The following is a 15,388-nucleotide window of genomic DNA, read 5'->3' on the forward strand; positions in this document are numbered from 1 at the left end:
TTGTGCTTCCTCCTCCATGGCCTCCCCCCTGGATAGGGAGAGGTTCTCCCTTTGGTCCTTGGCCTTCATGGTGATGATGGCCCCTTCGGGATCCTCCTCGATGCCCTCCGATGATGATGGCCCCCTCCGGCAGGGTGCCAGAGAGGGCCTAGATTGATTTCTCGTGGCTACAGAGGCTTGCGGCGGCGGAACTTCCAATTTAGGTTAATTTCTGGGGGTTTGGGTATTTATAGGAGAGGTTGGCATCGAGAACAAGTCAGGGGGACCCACGGGTAGTCCACGAGGCACAAGGGCGCGCCCAGGGGGGTGGGCGAGCCCCCACCCTCGTGGGGCCCACGGGACTCCCCTCCGATAGATTTTTGTTCCAGTATTTTCTATATTTTCCAGAAAAATTCTTCGTTGATTTTCATTGCATTTTGAGAACTTTTATGTCTGCACAAAAACAACACCATGGTAGTTCTGCTGAAAACAACGTCAGTCCGGGTTAGTTCTAATCAAATCATACCAAAATCATATAAAACTATTGTACACATGGCATTAATACTTCATAAATTATAGATACGTTGGAGACGTATCAGCATCCCCAAGCTTAACTCCTGCTCGTCCCCGAGTAGGTAAATGATAAAAGAAATAATTTATGAAGTGTGAATGCTAACAAGTGCATAAGTTTCATCAATGATAGTTCCAATCACTTTTTCTAGCATCATTATATATCATAACAGTAGGTCAACTCATGAAACTTCTCATGATCAAGTAACAAGCTATTCACATGTTAAAGTATAGATCATAAACTTTCTTGAAAACTAACAAACCGTGCCCTTAGTCATCAAACAATTGCAATTCATCTTATTTTCGGGAAGGGTCTATGTAAGAGCTTTGATTCAGCAAACTCCACATACTCAACTATCATTTAATCTTTCACAATTGCTAACACTCATGTGATATTTATGGGTTCAAAGTTTTAATCAGACCCAGAGAAAGATACGGGCTTATAGTTTTGCCTCCCAACCTTTTACCTCAAGGGTAATTTCAACAATAGTAATTTATGAAAACCTACATCCAAGTGGATATATATATATATATATATATATATATATATATATATATATCCGGATCGCTCCAACACAAAGTGCTTGCCAATGGAAAAAGTGTAAAAAGGAAAGGTGATGATCACCGTGACTCTTGTATAAGGGTAGAAGGTAAAGGTAAAAGATAGGCCCTTCGCAAAGGGAATCAGAGGTTGTCATGCGCTTTTATGGTTGACTGCACAAAATCATAATGCAAAAGAACGTCACTTTATATTGACTCTTGTGATAAGGACCTTTATTATCTAGTCCGTTGCTTTTACTTCTTCCCTGTCACAAGTTCGTAAAAAGCTTATTTTCTTCGCACTAATAGATCATACAAATTTAGAGAGCAATTTTTATTGCATGCACTGATGACAACTTACTTGGAGGATATTACTCAATCCATAGGTAGGTTTAAGGAATGTTTGGAAGCACAAGTAGTATCTTTACTTGGTGCAAAGAATTTGACTAGAATGAGAGGGAAAGGCAAGCTCAACATGTTTGGATGATCCAAGACAATATAACATTTCGGATATAGGAAAACATAACCCATTAAGTTGTCTTCCTTGTCCAACATCAACCTTTTAGCATTTCATATTTTAATGAGTGCTCACAATTGCAAAAGATGTCCAAGATAGTATATTTATATGTGAAATCTCTCTTCCTTCAATATTCTTTCATGAATTTTTCAAGTGACCAATTCTGCGTTTGCTAACTTCCAATAAGTTTACTACCTGTATTTATTATGTGTGAAGTCATTACTCCCCATGTTGTAAGCATATGGAACGTATATAAATTCAGATTTATGATATTCAATTCATTCAACCATTTACTCATAGGATATATGTGAAGCACGTGAGTAAATGACAAACTACTCCAAAAAGATATAAGTGAAGAACACTGAGTAGTCAGATAATTAACTAGCCATGGGAGGATTATTTTTCATTCAAGATTTCAGATCCAATGATTTTATTCAAACATCAAATAAAATTGAAAGTAAAACACATATCATGCGACGAATAAAAATATAACTCCGAGTAAGGTATACCGAGTTCTGAAGACGAAAGAAGGGATGCCTTTCGGGGCATCCCCAATCTTAGGCGCTTGAGTCTTCCTTGAATATTACCTTGGGGTGCCTTGGGAATCCCCAAGATTAGGGTCTTTCCACTCCGTATTCTCCTCATATCGATATCTCACCCAAAGCTTGAAAACTTCAATCACACAAAACTTAACGGAAGTTCGTGAGATAGGTTAGTATGATAAAGAGTAAACCATTCACTTCGGTACTGTCAAAGACAAGATTCATAATTGTTCTCACAAAATTCCTACTGTACCAAATCATTTCTACAATTTATATTGAGACATATAAGCCATAGAAACTAGAAAACAAGAAAACAATGCAATGAAAACAGAATCTGTCAGAAACAAAACAGTCTGTAATGATCTGAACACCAACCATACTTCTGGTACTCCAAAAGTTATGAAATAAATTGGTGGACGTGAGGAATTTGTCTATTAATCTTCTTAAAAAAGAATCAACTTAATCGCACTCTTCTATAAAAAAATGACAGCTAATCTCGTGAGCGCAAAGTTTCTGTTTTTTACATCAAGATCACATTAACTTTCACCCAAATCTTCCCAAAGGTCTTACTTGGCACTTTATTGAAACAAAAGCTATAATACATGATTACCACAGTAGATTAATCATGAGAATACACAAAAACAGTAAGGTTAAATATTGGGTTGTCTCCCAACAAGCGCTTTTCTTTAATGCCTTTTAGCTAGGCATGTTGGTTTCAATGATGCTCACATAAAAGATAACAATTGAAACATAAAGAGAGCATCATGAAGAATATGGATAGCACATTTAAACCTAACCCACTTCATATGCCTAGGGATTTTTGAGCACACAATTTATGGGAACAAGAATCAACTAGCATAGGAAGGCAAAACAAGTATAACTTTAAAACTTTAAGCACATAGAGAGGAAACTTGATATTATTGCAACTCCTACAAGCATGTATTCCTCCCTCATAATAATTTTTAGTAGCATCATGAATGAGTTTAACAATATAACCATCACATAAAACATTCTTTTCATGATCTACGAGCATAAATTTTTTACTACTCTCCACATAAGCAAAATTCTTCTCATTCGGAATAGTGGAATCATTACTAACTAAAGTTGACTCTTTTCCAGATCCACTTTAGATTATAGTATTATTCATACTCCAAAAGCTATAAGTGAATTTCATGGAGCATTCTACAATTAATATAGACTAACCAATATCCAAGCTAAAATATATAAGTGAAGCACACGAAGCATTCTATAAAACCATACTTAAAAGATTTAAGTGAAGCACAAAGAGCAATTCTATAAGATCATACTTACAAGATATAAGTGAAGAACATGAAGCATTCTATAAATCAATAAAGGGATATCTCATACTAGCATGGTTCTTAAAGGAAAAACAAAAACACGAAGGACACAAATTATGTGAACAAAACAAAAACCAAGGTATACCGATAATTGTTGAAGAAGAAAGATGGGATGCCAACCGGGGCATCCCCAAGCTTAGATGCTTGAGTATCCTTGAAATATTTAGTTGGGGTGCCTTGGGCATCCCCAAGCTTGAGCTCTTGCCTCTCTTTATTCTTCTCATATTGATAGCTCCTCGATATTCGAACACTTCATCCACACAAAACTTTAACAAAAACTTTGTGAGATCTGTTAGTGTAATAGCAAATCATTACCTTTAGGTATTGTTGCAAACTTATTCCAATTTCATATTAGAACTATATCCACTGTATTCCAACTTCACCATGGTTCATACCCCCCCATACTACCCATAGATTCATCAAAATAAGTGAACAACTCATAGAAGACAGAATCTGTCAAAAACAGGACAGTCTGTAGTAATCTGGAAGTTTAGTAAACGTCTGTAACTCCAAAAAATTCTAAAAAAAATGACAATTTAAACAATTTGTACAGAAGTAATGTGCAAAAAGTTTCAGACCCATTTAACTTTCCAGTAAAATCACGCGCTACAGCCAAAGTTTCTATTTTTGTACTGTACATAGTAAACAAGCAATCTAATCATCCTAAAACCGAAGCTTGGCACATTATTTTTGTAATACAATGGATATATACAAGGGGATAATTATTTTCAGAGAAGTTTCCATGAATTTTTTTTACATTGTTTCCATGAGCATGAACACAAGTGCTCAGGGTCGACCCTCAATTCTTCAATGCATAATCTTCCAATCACTTCTCTTATTGAAAAACTTTTTAGGTATGAGAGGCAAGTAATTTTTTTTGTATTTTCATTATTTTAATTTTTTTGTATGTTTCACCCACAACTAAACAGAAACAAAAAAAACAAAAACAAAAACTACTTAGTGAAGAAAGCAAACAAGCACACACGAGAATATCAATCCCACGCTATTGCTCCCCAGCAACGGCGCTAGAAAAGATCTTCATAATCCCCAAGTGCAGGGAATCATCATAGAAATTCCCAAAGGTGAAAGTGATAAGTATGGAGTGTCGAACCCACAAGGAGCTAAATGTAAGATCAATATTCTCTCAAGCCCTATCTGCCACTGATACGACTCTATGTACACCGAACGTTTGCTTCGAACTAGAAATGAGAAATAAAACTACGTTGTGGGTATGAAGAGGATAACTTTGCATGATATCGGAGAGGTAAAATATAAAAGTAGGTGTTGTTATCATAAAGTTAGAATATATTACTAAATATTATAAATAGCGAGTGTGGAATAATGATGGATCGGTGTGCGAAATTGTCCTAGTTAATTGTTAACAAGACCGATAGTCGTCATTGCAGTTTCATATGAGGGAGAGGCATAAGATAACATACTTTCTCTTCTTGGATCATATGCACTTATGATTAGAACTCTAGCAAGCATCTGCAACTACTAAAGATCATTAAGGTAAAAACCAACCATAGCATTAAAGCATCAAGTCCCCTTTATCCCATACGCAACAACCCCCTTACTCGGGTTTATGCATCTGTCACTCAAGAAACCCACTATAAGCGAATCATGAACGTATTGCAACACCCTACAACGGGAATCCCTCACGCTTGCGCGACACGGAGGGCACAATAGGACAACACCAAAATAAAACATACAACTCATACCAATCTAGATCATCAATCAACCCAAAGACAAAGGATATCTACTCAAAACATCATAGGATGGCAACACATCATTGGATCATAATATGTGGCATAAAGCACCATGTTCAAGTAGGGATTACAGCGGGGTGCGGGAGAGTGGACTGCGTAAAAGAGATGAGGATGGTGATGTTGATGAAGACGATCACCGCGGTGATGATTCCCCTCCCGATGGCACTCCGGTGCCACCGAGAGAGAGGAGGAAAGGTTCTCCCCCTTGTGCTTCCTCCTCTATGGCCTCTCCCTAGATGGGGAGAGGTTCTCCCTCTGGTCCTTGGCCTTCATGGTGATGATGGCCCCTCCGGGATCCTCCTCCATGCCCACTGGTGATGATGGCCCCCTCCGCCAGGGTGCCAGAGAGGGCCTAGATTTATTTCTCGTGGCTACAGAGGCTTGCGGCGGCGGAACTTCCAATCTAGATTAATTTCTGGAGGTTTGGGTATTTATAGGAGAGGTTGGCATCGAGAACAAGTCAAGGGGCCCACGGGTAGTCCACGAGACACAGGGGCGCGCCCAGGGGGGTGGGCGTGCCCCCACCCTCGTGGGGCCCACAAGACTCCCCTCCGGTAGATTTTTGTTCCTGTATTTTTTATATTTTACAGAAAATTTTTCCGTTGATTTTCATCGCATTCCGAGAAGTTTTATTTCTGCACAAAAACAACACCACGGTAGTTCTGCTGAAAACAGCGTCACTCCAGGTTAGTTCTAATCAAATTGTACCAAAAACATATAAAACTATTGTAAACATGGTATGAATACTTCATAAATTGTAGATACGTTGGAGATGTATCAAGCCTCTTCGGCACGGTGGGTGGGAAGTGGTAGGTTGGTCCGGTGTACTGCATGGCTGAGGATGTGCTAGAAGAAGGAGAAGTGGTCGAAGAGCAAGAAGGGCAGATGGCAGAGAGGATGGGAGATGGATGAGGGATGGCAGAGGCAGAGGGTGGCTTAAATAGCCGTAGTGCTAGGTGTTATTTGGCCGTGGCAATTACGGGGTCAAATGTGAAGTAGCCTGTTTTCAAACCCACTGCGGCATCGGAAGTGTACACGCGTGGGAAACAGTGGTTTGAAAAAGAAGAAGAAAAAGAAGATAATTGCACGCGTGGGAATCCGTGTTCATACATATTATATGAACAAAAAGAGACAATTTTTGAATAGTTTGTGGCCATTTTGCATGATAAAAGTAAATTTAGCCCTTAAAAATTTGGTCATTTTTCATTTGTATAGAACAAAAAGAACTAAATTTTTCTACGCAATGTCAATTGATTTCAAGCGATGCATAAAAACAAAGCAAACGATGCAAATAAAACGACGCAATTTGATGGCCCAACCAGAGCTTGGTTTCCTTTTAGGGCCAATAACAACGTTTTTTCGCGGAGTCAGTGGTGGGCGAGCAGCCGAGCACAACCAATAGGATCGCCTCTCGTGGATCGCCCACGATCCAATGATGCAGAGCCGCCCTTGTGATCCAACGGCGCAAAGCCTGCATGCAGCCAGCCCACCTAATTCCTTCTAGAAGACCAGATTTGAAGGTTGTCACTTGGCGCGAGGGTATGATCGGATGGCTGACGTTGGGAGCTAGGGTTAGGCGAAACCCCGCGGGGTTTAGAGGGGTTTTGAGCTGGTCAACGGGGTTTCAAAGGCCTTGACTGAGCATAACTAATTTAAGAAAATCGAAAAAATATGAAACCTTCGTCATTCATCGTTGGATAAGACAAACTAACGAGGAAAACTACTAAACTTGGTCTATGGTCATTTCCATGAAAAAACCCTAGCTGGCATGATCGAGGTCAAATGAGCATCATTAATTTTAAATAAATCAAAAAAAACCTGCGCACAATGTTGTCTTATGTGACATGTTACAAACCAAAAATCATAAACTTGGTCTATGGTCATTTTCATGCAAAAACCTTCACACATATGAGCTATCATGTACCTAATTTCATAGAGTTCAAGGACAGGAGGTAGGATTACCTTCCGTTTTTGAAATTTTTAAAAAAAGTCCAACAAAAGCACCAAAGCTTTATTTCAAAGAGTTCAAGGACAGGAGGTAGGATTACCTTCCGTTTATTTCAAATTTTGCACACACGATCTCCTACACAAACATAGATAGTTTGCCAAGGTTTTACTTGTTTTTGCATTTTCTTGAATTTATACTATCCAGGTTTGCCAAGGTTTACATGATCTCATTTGGAGCATGCATTTGTTTTCCTACACAACATGTGTGATCACTACATCACCTAAAATCATAGTTCACAACATCTAAACATAACTAACCATAGATTCAGGACAGCCAAATATACCACAGGCAAATTTAAGGACAGACAAATATAGATAGCAACCAGATTACTAGCATCAACATAGCCAACCATAACCAAATTCATGAAAACTAAATTCAGTTCAACAACATAACCAACGAGATTCATTTCAACAAACCAAAAGTAACCCAACAGATAAACTTAAAGATTCAGTTCACAGCATCACATCATCGATCACATCACGCCGGAGTCAGGTCCTTCGCGAGGGCGGCATGCTACCCCCTGATCATGCAGTCCTCCCTGCGAATCGCTACATCATCCGCATGAGACAGAAGGTGATCGAAGCGGCCATCCCTTGGCTTTGGCTTGGTGGTGTAGTAGGGGTGATACGTCTCCAATGTATCTATAATTTTTTATTGCTCCATGCTATATTATCTACTATTTTGAATGTTTATGGGCTTTATTATGCACTTTTATATCATTTTTGGGACTAACCTATTAACCAGAGGCCCAGCCCAGATTTGCTGTTTTTTTGCCTATTTCAGTGTTTCGAAGAAAAGGAATATCAAACAGATTCGGAACGGAACGAAATCAACTGGAGAAGTTATTTTTGAAAGGGAAGCTACCGAAAAAGCTTGGAGTGCACGTCGGGAAAGAAGGGAGGTGCTCACGAGGGTGGGGGGCGCGCCCACCCCCCTAGGGCGAGCCCCCCTGTCTCGTGGCCCCCCCTTCGGTCCACCGACGTGCTTCTTTCACCCATATATACCTACATATCCTAAAACTTCCAAAACAGAGAATATATCGGGAGTTCCACCGCCAGAAGCCTCCGTAGCCACTGAAAATCAATCTAGATCCGTTCCGGCACCCTGCCGAAGGGGGCAATCCTTCTCCGGTGTCCATCTTCATCATCCCGGTGCTCTCCATGATGAGGAGGGAGTAGTTCTCCCTCGGGGATGAGGGTATGTACCCGTAGCTATTTGTTTGATCTCTCTCTCCTCTCTCGTGTTCTTGAGATGATACGATCTTGATGGATCGCGAGCTTTGCTATTTTATTTGGATCCTATGATGTTTCTTCCCCCCTCTACTCTCTTGTAATGGATTGAGTTTACCCTTTGAAGTTATATTATCGGATTGAGTCTTTAAAGATTTGAGAACACTTGATGTATGTCTTGCCATGGATATCTGTGGTGACAATGGGATATCACGTGATTCACTTGATGTATGTTTTGGTGATCAACTTGCGGGTTCCGTCCATGAACCTATGCATAGGGGTTGGCACACGTTTTCGTCGTGATTCTCCGGTAGAAACTTTGGGGCACTCTTTGAGGTCCTTTGTGTTGGTTGAATAGATGAATCTGAGATTGTGTGATGCATATCGTATAATCATACCCACGGATACTTGAGGTGACATTGGAGTATCTAGGTGACATTAGGGTTTTGGTTGATTTGTGTCTTAAGGTGTTATTCTAGTACAAACTCTAGGGCTGTTTGTGACACTTATAGGAATAGCCCAACAGATTGATTGGAAAGAATAACTTTGAGGTGGTTTCGTACCCTACCATAGTCTCTTCGTTTGTTCTCCGCTATTAGTGACTTTGGAGTGACTCTTTGTTGCATGTCGAGGGATAGTTATGTGATCCAATTATGTTAGTATTGTTGAGGGAACTTACACTAGCGAAAGTATGAACCCTAGGCCTTGTTTCAACACATTGCAATACCGTTTACGCTCACTTTTATCATTAGTTACCTTGCTGTTTTTATATTTTCAGATTACAAAAACTATTATCTACTATCCATATACCACTTGTATCACCATCTCTTCGCCGAACTAGTGCACCTATACAATTTACCATTGTATTGGGTGTGTTGGGGACACAAGAGACTCTTTGTTATTTGGTTGCAGGGTTGCTTGAGAGAGACCATCTTCATCCTACGCCTCCTACGGGTTGATAAACCTTAGTTCATCCACTTGAGGGAAATTTGCTACTGTCCTACAAACCTCTGCACTTGGAGGCCCAACAACGTCTACGAGAAGAAGGTTGTGTAGTAGATATCAAGCTCTTTTCTGGTGCCGTTGCCAGGGAGGTTAGCGCTTGAAGGTATATCTTTAGATCTTGCAATCGATTCTTTTGGTTTCTTGTTTTATCACTAGTTTAGTTTATAAAAGAAAATTACAAAAAATGGAATTAAGTTTGCCTCATACGCTTTATCTTTTAATATCTATCGTGAGAATAAGGATTCCGATAATTGTGCTCAAGTACTAGAAGAAGAATGCATTAGAATGTTTGGCACTAAATATTTGAATTATGAGCATGATTGTAATGTTGTTAGTATAAATTCCTTGAATATCCATGATGCTAATGATATGCAAAGCCACAAGCTTGGGGAAGCTATGTTTGATGAAGATGATATTTTTTGTCCCCCAAGTTTTGATGAGCAAATTTATTATGATGAGAGCATGCCCCCTATTTATGATGATTATTGTGATGACTTGTATTCTATAAAGATTAATGATATCCATGAAACTTGTCATCATGATTTTAACTTTCAATTGGATTATGCCTCACATGATAGTTATTTTGTTGAGTTTACTCCCACTACTTTTCATGAGAAGAAATTTGCTTATGTGGAGAGTAATAAAAATTATATGCTTGTAGATCATGAAAAGAATGCTTTATGTGATAGTTATATTGTTGAATTCATTCATGATGCTACTGAAATTTATTATGAGGGAGGAATATATGCTTGTAGGAATTGCAATAATATCAAGTTTCCTCTCTATGTGCTTAAAATTTTGAAGTTATGCTTGTTTTGCTTTCCTATGCAAGTTGATTCTTGTTCCCACAAGTTGTTTGCTCACAAAATCCCTATGCATAGGAAGTGGGTTAGGCTTAAATGTGCTGTTTTTGACAGATTCTGTTTTTCATGTGTTGTTTGCTTATTTTAATGAATCTATGGCTAGTAAAAGAATTTATAAACCATAGAGAAGTTGTAATACAGTAGGTTTAACACCAATATAAATAAAGAATGAGTTCATTACAGTACCTCGAAGTGGTGATTTATTTTCTTATACTAACGGAGCTTACGAGTTTTCTGTTAAGTTTTGTGTTGTGAAGTTTTCAAGTTTTGGGTAAGGATTCGATGGACTATGGAATAAGGAGTGGCAAGAGCCTAAGCTTGGGGATGCCCAAGGCACCCCAAGGTAATATTCAAGGACAACCAAGAGCCTAAGCTTGGGGATGCCCCGGAAGGCATCCCCTCCTTCGTCTTCGTTCATTGGTAACTTTACTTGGAGCTATATTTTTATTCACCACATGATATGTGTTTTGCTTGGAGCGTCAATTTATTTTTTTAGAATTTGCATGCTGTTATTTATAACAATTTTTTGCATCTTCTATTTCAACAAAAGTGGCATTGATAGCCTTTACTATGCCTATGTTACAAGTACATGTTGCTGTTTGAAAACAGAAAGTTTACCGCTGTTGCAATAATTCCCTAGAAAAGTAAGAATGTGATAAAATGTTAAAAACTTTTGCATATTAAGATCTAATAAATTTACTAAAGTGGGAATTTTCTTTCATAATTTTTGGAGCTAGGGAAGTATGGATGTTGCTGTATTCTTTACAGACTGCCCTGTTTAGGCAGATTGCTGTTATGTTTGCATTGTTTGCATATGTTTGCTTCTTTAATGATTCTATTTGAGGATAGGACTATTAAATATGGAGAGGCATTTAGTATGCAATGTTGAATAATAATTTTAGTGGTTTGCTACAGTAGAGTATGATAAGGTTTTTGGCAACGGTTTATACTAACTTATCTCACGAGTCCTTGTTGAGTTTTGTGTGGATGAAGCTTTTGAGATTTAGGGAGACCGTGATATGAGAGGAATTAAGGAGACACAAAAGCTCAAGATTGGGGATGCCCAAGGCACCCCAAGATAATATTTCAAGAAGTCTCAAGCATCTAAGCTTGGGGATGCCCCGGTTGGCATCCCACCTTTCTTCTTCAACAATTATCGGTTAGTTTCGGTTGATCCTAAGTTTTTGCTTCTTCACATGATGTTTGCCATTCTTAGAATGTCATTTTATTTTGCCTTGCTTGCTGTTTGAAAATAATACCAAGATATGAAGTTATTAAATGTTAGAGAGTCTTCACATAGTTGCATAATTATTCGACTACTCATTAATCTTCACTTATATCTTTCGAAGTAGTTTGTCATTTGCTCTAGTGCTTCACTTATATCTTTTAGAGCACGGTGGTGGATTTGTTTTATAGAAACTAATGAACTCTCATGCTTCACTTATATTATTTTGAGAGTCTTAAATAGCATGGTAATTTGCTTAAAATCCTAATATGCTTGGTATGCAAGATTAATAATAAAACTTTCTTATGAGTGTGTTGAATACTAAGAGAAGTTTGATGCTTGATGATTGTTTTGAGATATGGGGGTAATAATATCAAAGTCGTGCTAGTTGAGTAGTTGTGAAATTGAGAAATGCTTGTGTTGAAGTTTGTAAGTCCCATAGCATGCACGTATGGTAAATGTTATGTAACAAATTTGAAACATGAGGTGTTATTTGATTGTCCTCCTTATGAGTGGCGGTCGGGGACGAGCGATGGTCTTTTCCTACCAATCTATCCCCCTAGGAGCATGCGCTTAGTGCCGAGGTTTTTGATGACTTGTAGATTTTTGCAATAAGTATGTGAGTTCTTTATGACTAATGTTGAGTCCATGGATTATAGGCACTCTCACCCTTCCATCCTTGCTAGCCTCTTCGGTACCGTGCATTGCCCTTTCTCACATTGAGAGTTGGCGCAAACTTCGCCGGTGCATCCAAACCCCGTGATATGATACGCTCTTTCACACATAAACCTCCTTATATCTTCCTCAAAACAGCCACCATACCTACCTATTATGGCATTTCCATAGCCATTCCGAGATATATTGCCATGCAACTTTCCATCATTTCGTTCATCATGACACATTCATCATTGTCATATTGCTTAGCATGATCATGCAGTTGACATAGTATTTGTGGCAAAGCCACCGTTCCTAATTCTTTCATACATGTCACTCTTGGTTCATTGCATATCCCGGTACACCACCGGAGGCATTCATATAGAGTCATACTTTGTTCTAGTATCGAGTTGTAATCATTGAGTTGTAAATAAATAGAAGTGTGATGATCATCATTATTAGAGCATCTTCCCAAGTGAGGAATAAAAAAGAGAAAGGCCATAAAAAATAGAAGGCCCAAAAAAATAGAGAGAAAGGCCATAAAAAAGGGGAAAAGCCCAAAAAATGAGAGAAAAAGAGAGAAGGGACAATGTTACTATCCTTTTACCACACTTGTGCTTCAAAGTAGCACCATGATCTTCATAGTAGAGAGTCTCTCATGTTGTCACTTTCATTTACTAGTGGGAATCTTTTATTATAGAACTTGGTTGTATATTCCAATGATGGGCTTCCTTAAAATGCCCTAGGTCTTCGTGAGCAAGCGAGTTGGATGCACACCCACTAGTTTCTTTTGTTGAGCTTTCATACATTTATAGCTCTAGTGCATCCGTTGCATGGCAATCCCTACTCCTTGCATTAACATCAATCGGTAGGCATCTCCATAGCCCATTGATTAGCCTCGTTCATGTGAGACTTTCTCCTTTTTGTCTTCTCCATATAACCCCCCTCATTATATTCTATTCCACCCATAGTGCTATATCCATGGCTCGCGCTCATGTACCGTGAAAGTTTATGAGTTTGAGATTACTAAAGTATGAAACAATTGCTTGGCTTGTCATCGGGGTTGTGCATGATGAGAGCATTCTTGTGTGACGAAAATGAAACATGACTAAACTATATGATTTTGTAGGGATGAACTTTCTTTGGTCATGTTATTTTGAGAAGACATAATTGCTTAGTTAGTATGCTTGAAGTATTATCATTTTTATGTCAATATGAACTTTTGTCTTGAATCTTTCGGATCTGAATATTCATACCACAATTAAGAAGAATTACATTGAAACTATGCCAAGTAGCACTCCGCATCAAAAATTCTGTTTTTATCATTTACCTACTCGAGGACGAGCAGGAATTAAGCTTGGGGATGCTTGATACGTCTCCAACGTATCTATAATTTTTCATTGCTCCATGCTATATTATCTATTGTTTTGAATGTTTATGGGCTTTATTATGCACTTTTATATCATTTTTGGGACTAACCTATTAACCGGAGGCCCAGCCCAGATTTGCTGTTTTTGCCTATTTCAGTGTTTCGAAGAAAAGGAATATCAAACGGAGTCGGAACGGAACAAAATCAACTGGAGAAGTTATTTTTGGAAGGAAATCTACCGGAAAAGCTTGGAGTGCACGTCAGGAAAGAAGGGAGGTGCTCACGAGGGTGGGGGGCGCGCCCCCCTGCCTCGTGGCCCCCCCTTCGGTCCACCGACGTGCTTCTTTCACCCATATATACCTACGTATCCTAAAACTTCTAGAACAGAGAATAGATCGGGAGTTCTGCCGCCAGAAGCCTCCGTAGCCACCGAAAACCAATCTAGACCCGTTCCGGCACCCTGTCGGAGGGGGCAATCCTTCTCCGGTGTCCATCTTCATCATCCCGGTGCTCTCCATGACGGGGAGGGAGTAGTTCTCCCTCGGGGTTGAGGGTATGTACCAGTAGCTATGTGTTTGATCTCTCTCTCTCTCGTGTTCTTGTGATGATACGATCTTGATGTATCGCAAGCTTTGCTATTATATTTGGATCCTATGATGTTTCTTCCCCCCTCTACAGTACAAGGGAAAACCCTAGTAGTAGCGCGGGTTTTGAGGCTATCAGTAGCGCGGGCAGCCGCGCTACCGATAAGGCGCTACAGCTAACTGTTAGTAGTAGCGCGGTCTGTACCCGCGCTACTACTATTGACTATATCAGCATCGCTTTTCCGGAACGCGCTACTATTAATTAGCTGTAGCGATTTTCTGGCCTCGCGCTACTGCTATATCTTTCATCATTTCCCCCCGGCTTCCTACCCCGTTTCTGCTTCAATAAACTGCAATTTCCAGATACTAGGTACTACTAGATATCAATTTCATAAAGCATTATATGTACTAGGTAGTACTCCCTCGGTTCCAAATTACTCGTCATGGTTCTAGTTCAAATTTGAACTAAAAACACGACGAGTAATTTGGAACGGAGGGAGTACTAGATAACAATTTCATATATACTCAACATGCATCCTCAAGCAGTACTAGGTGATATCGACGATGATCATCATATGTAGTTCTAGATGATATCGACGACGATCATCATATGTAGTTCTACATGATATCGACGACGGTCATCATATGTAGTTCTAGATGATATAGCCACACACACATATGTAGTTCTAGATGATATCGACGACGATCATCATCCTCAAGACTGGGCGGTGGGTGTTCCTGATAGTAATTAGGATGGCCTGTCCAACACGAAGATTCTTGCCAACGAGGAATCTCTTCCACCCAACCGAGTTTAAGTGTGTGCGACCGTCTATGTCCATGCGGTAAGTACGGGTGGTGATGGAGCCCCTTGCGGTAAGGCGTAGTCCAGCTGTGCCTGCTTCATCAGGCTCGATACCACAACTCACAGATAGGTTCTTTGGCAATTTCTGAATAAGAAAAACATATCAATTAATAAATAGCCTCGCACAAACTCTTGCAAATATATTTCTATTAAGTCTAGATTTCTACACTATCAAAAGACACAGTACTACGTATTTGTACTAATTAATCATGAATTCTACTAAAAAGTATATATGAATTATCTACACTATTAATAGTTCCTTGGATTCTACACTAATAAGCATGTGATCAGACTCTACACTAAAGCATATCATC

This window comes from Triticum dicoccoides, chromosome 5A (genome assembly GCF_002162155.2).
Source record: "Triticum dicoccoides isolate Atlit2015 ecotype Zavitan chromosome 5A, WEW_v2.0, whole genome shotgun sequence".
NCBI lineage: Eukaryota > Viridiplantae > Streptophyta > Magnoliopsida > Poales > Poaceae > Triticum > Triticum dicoccoides.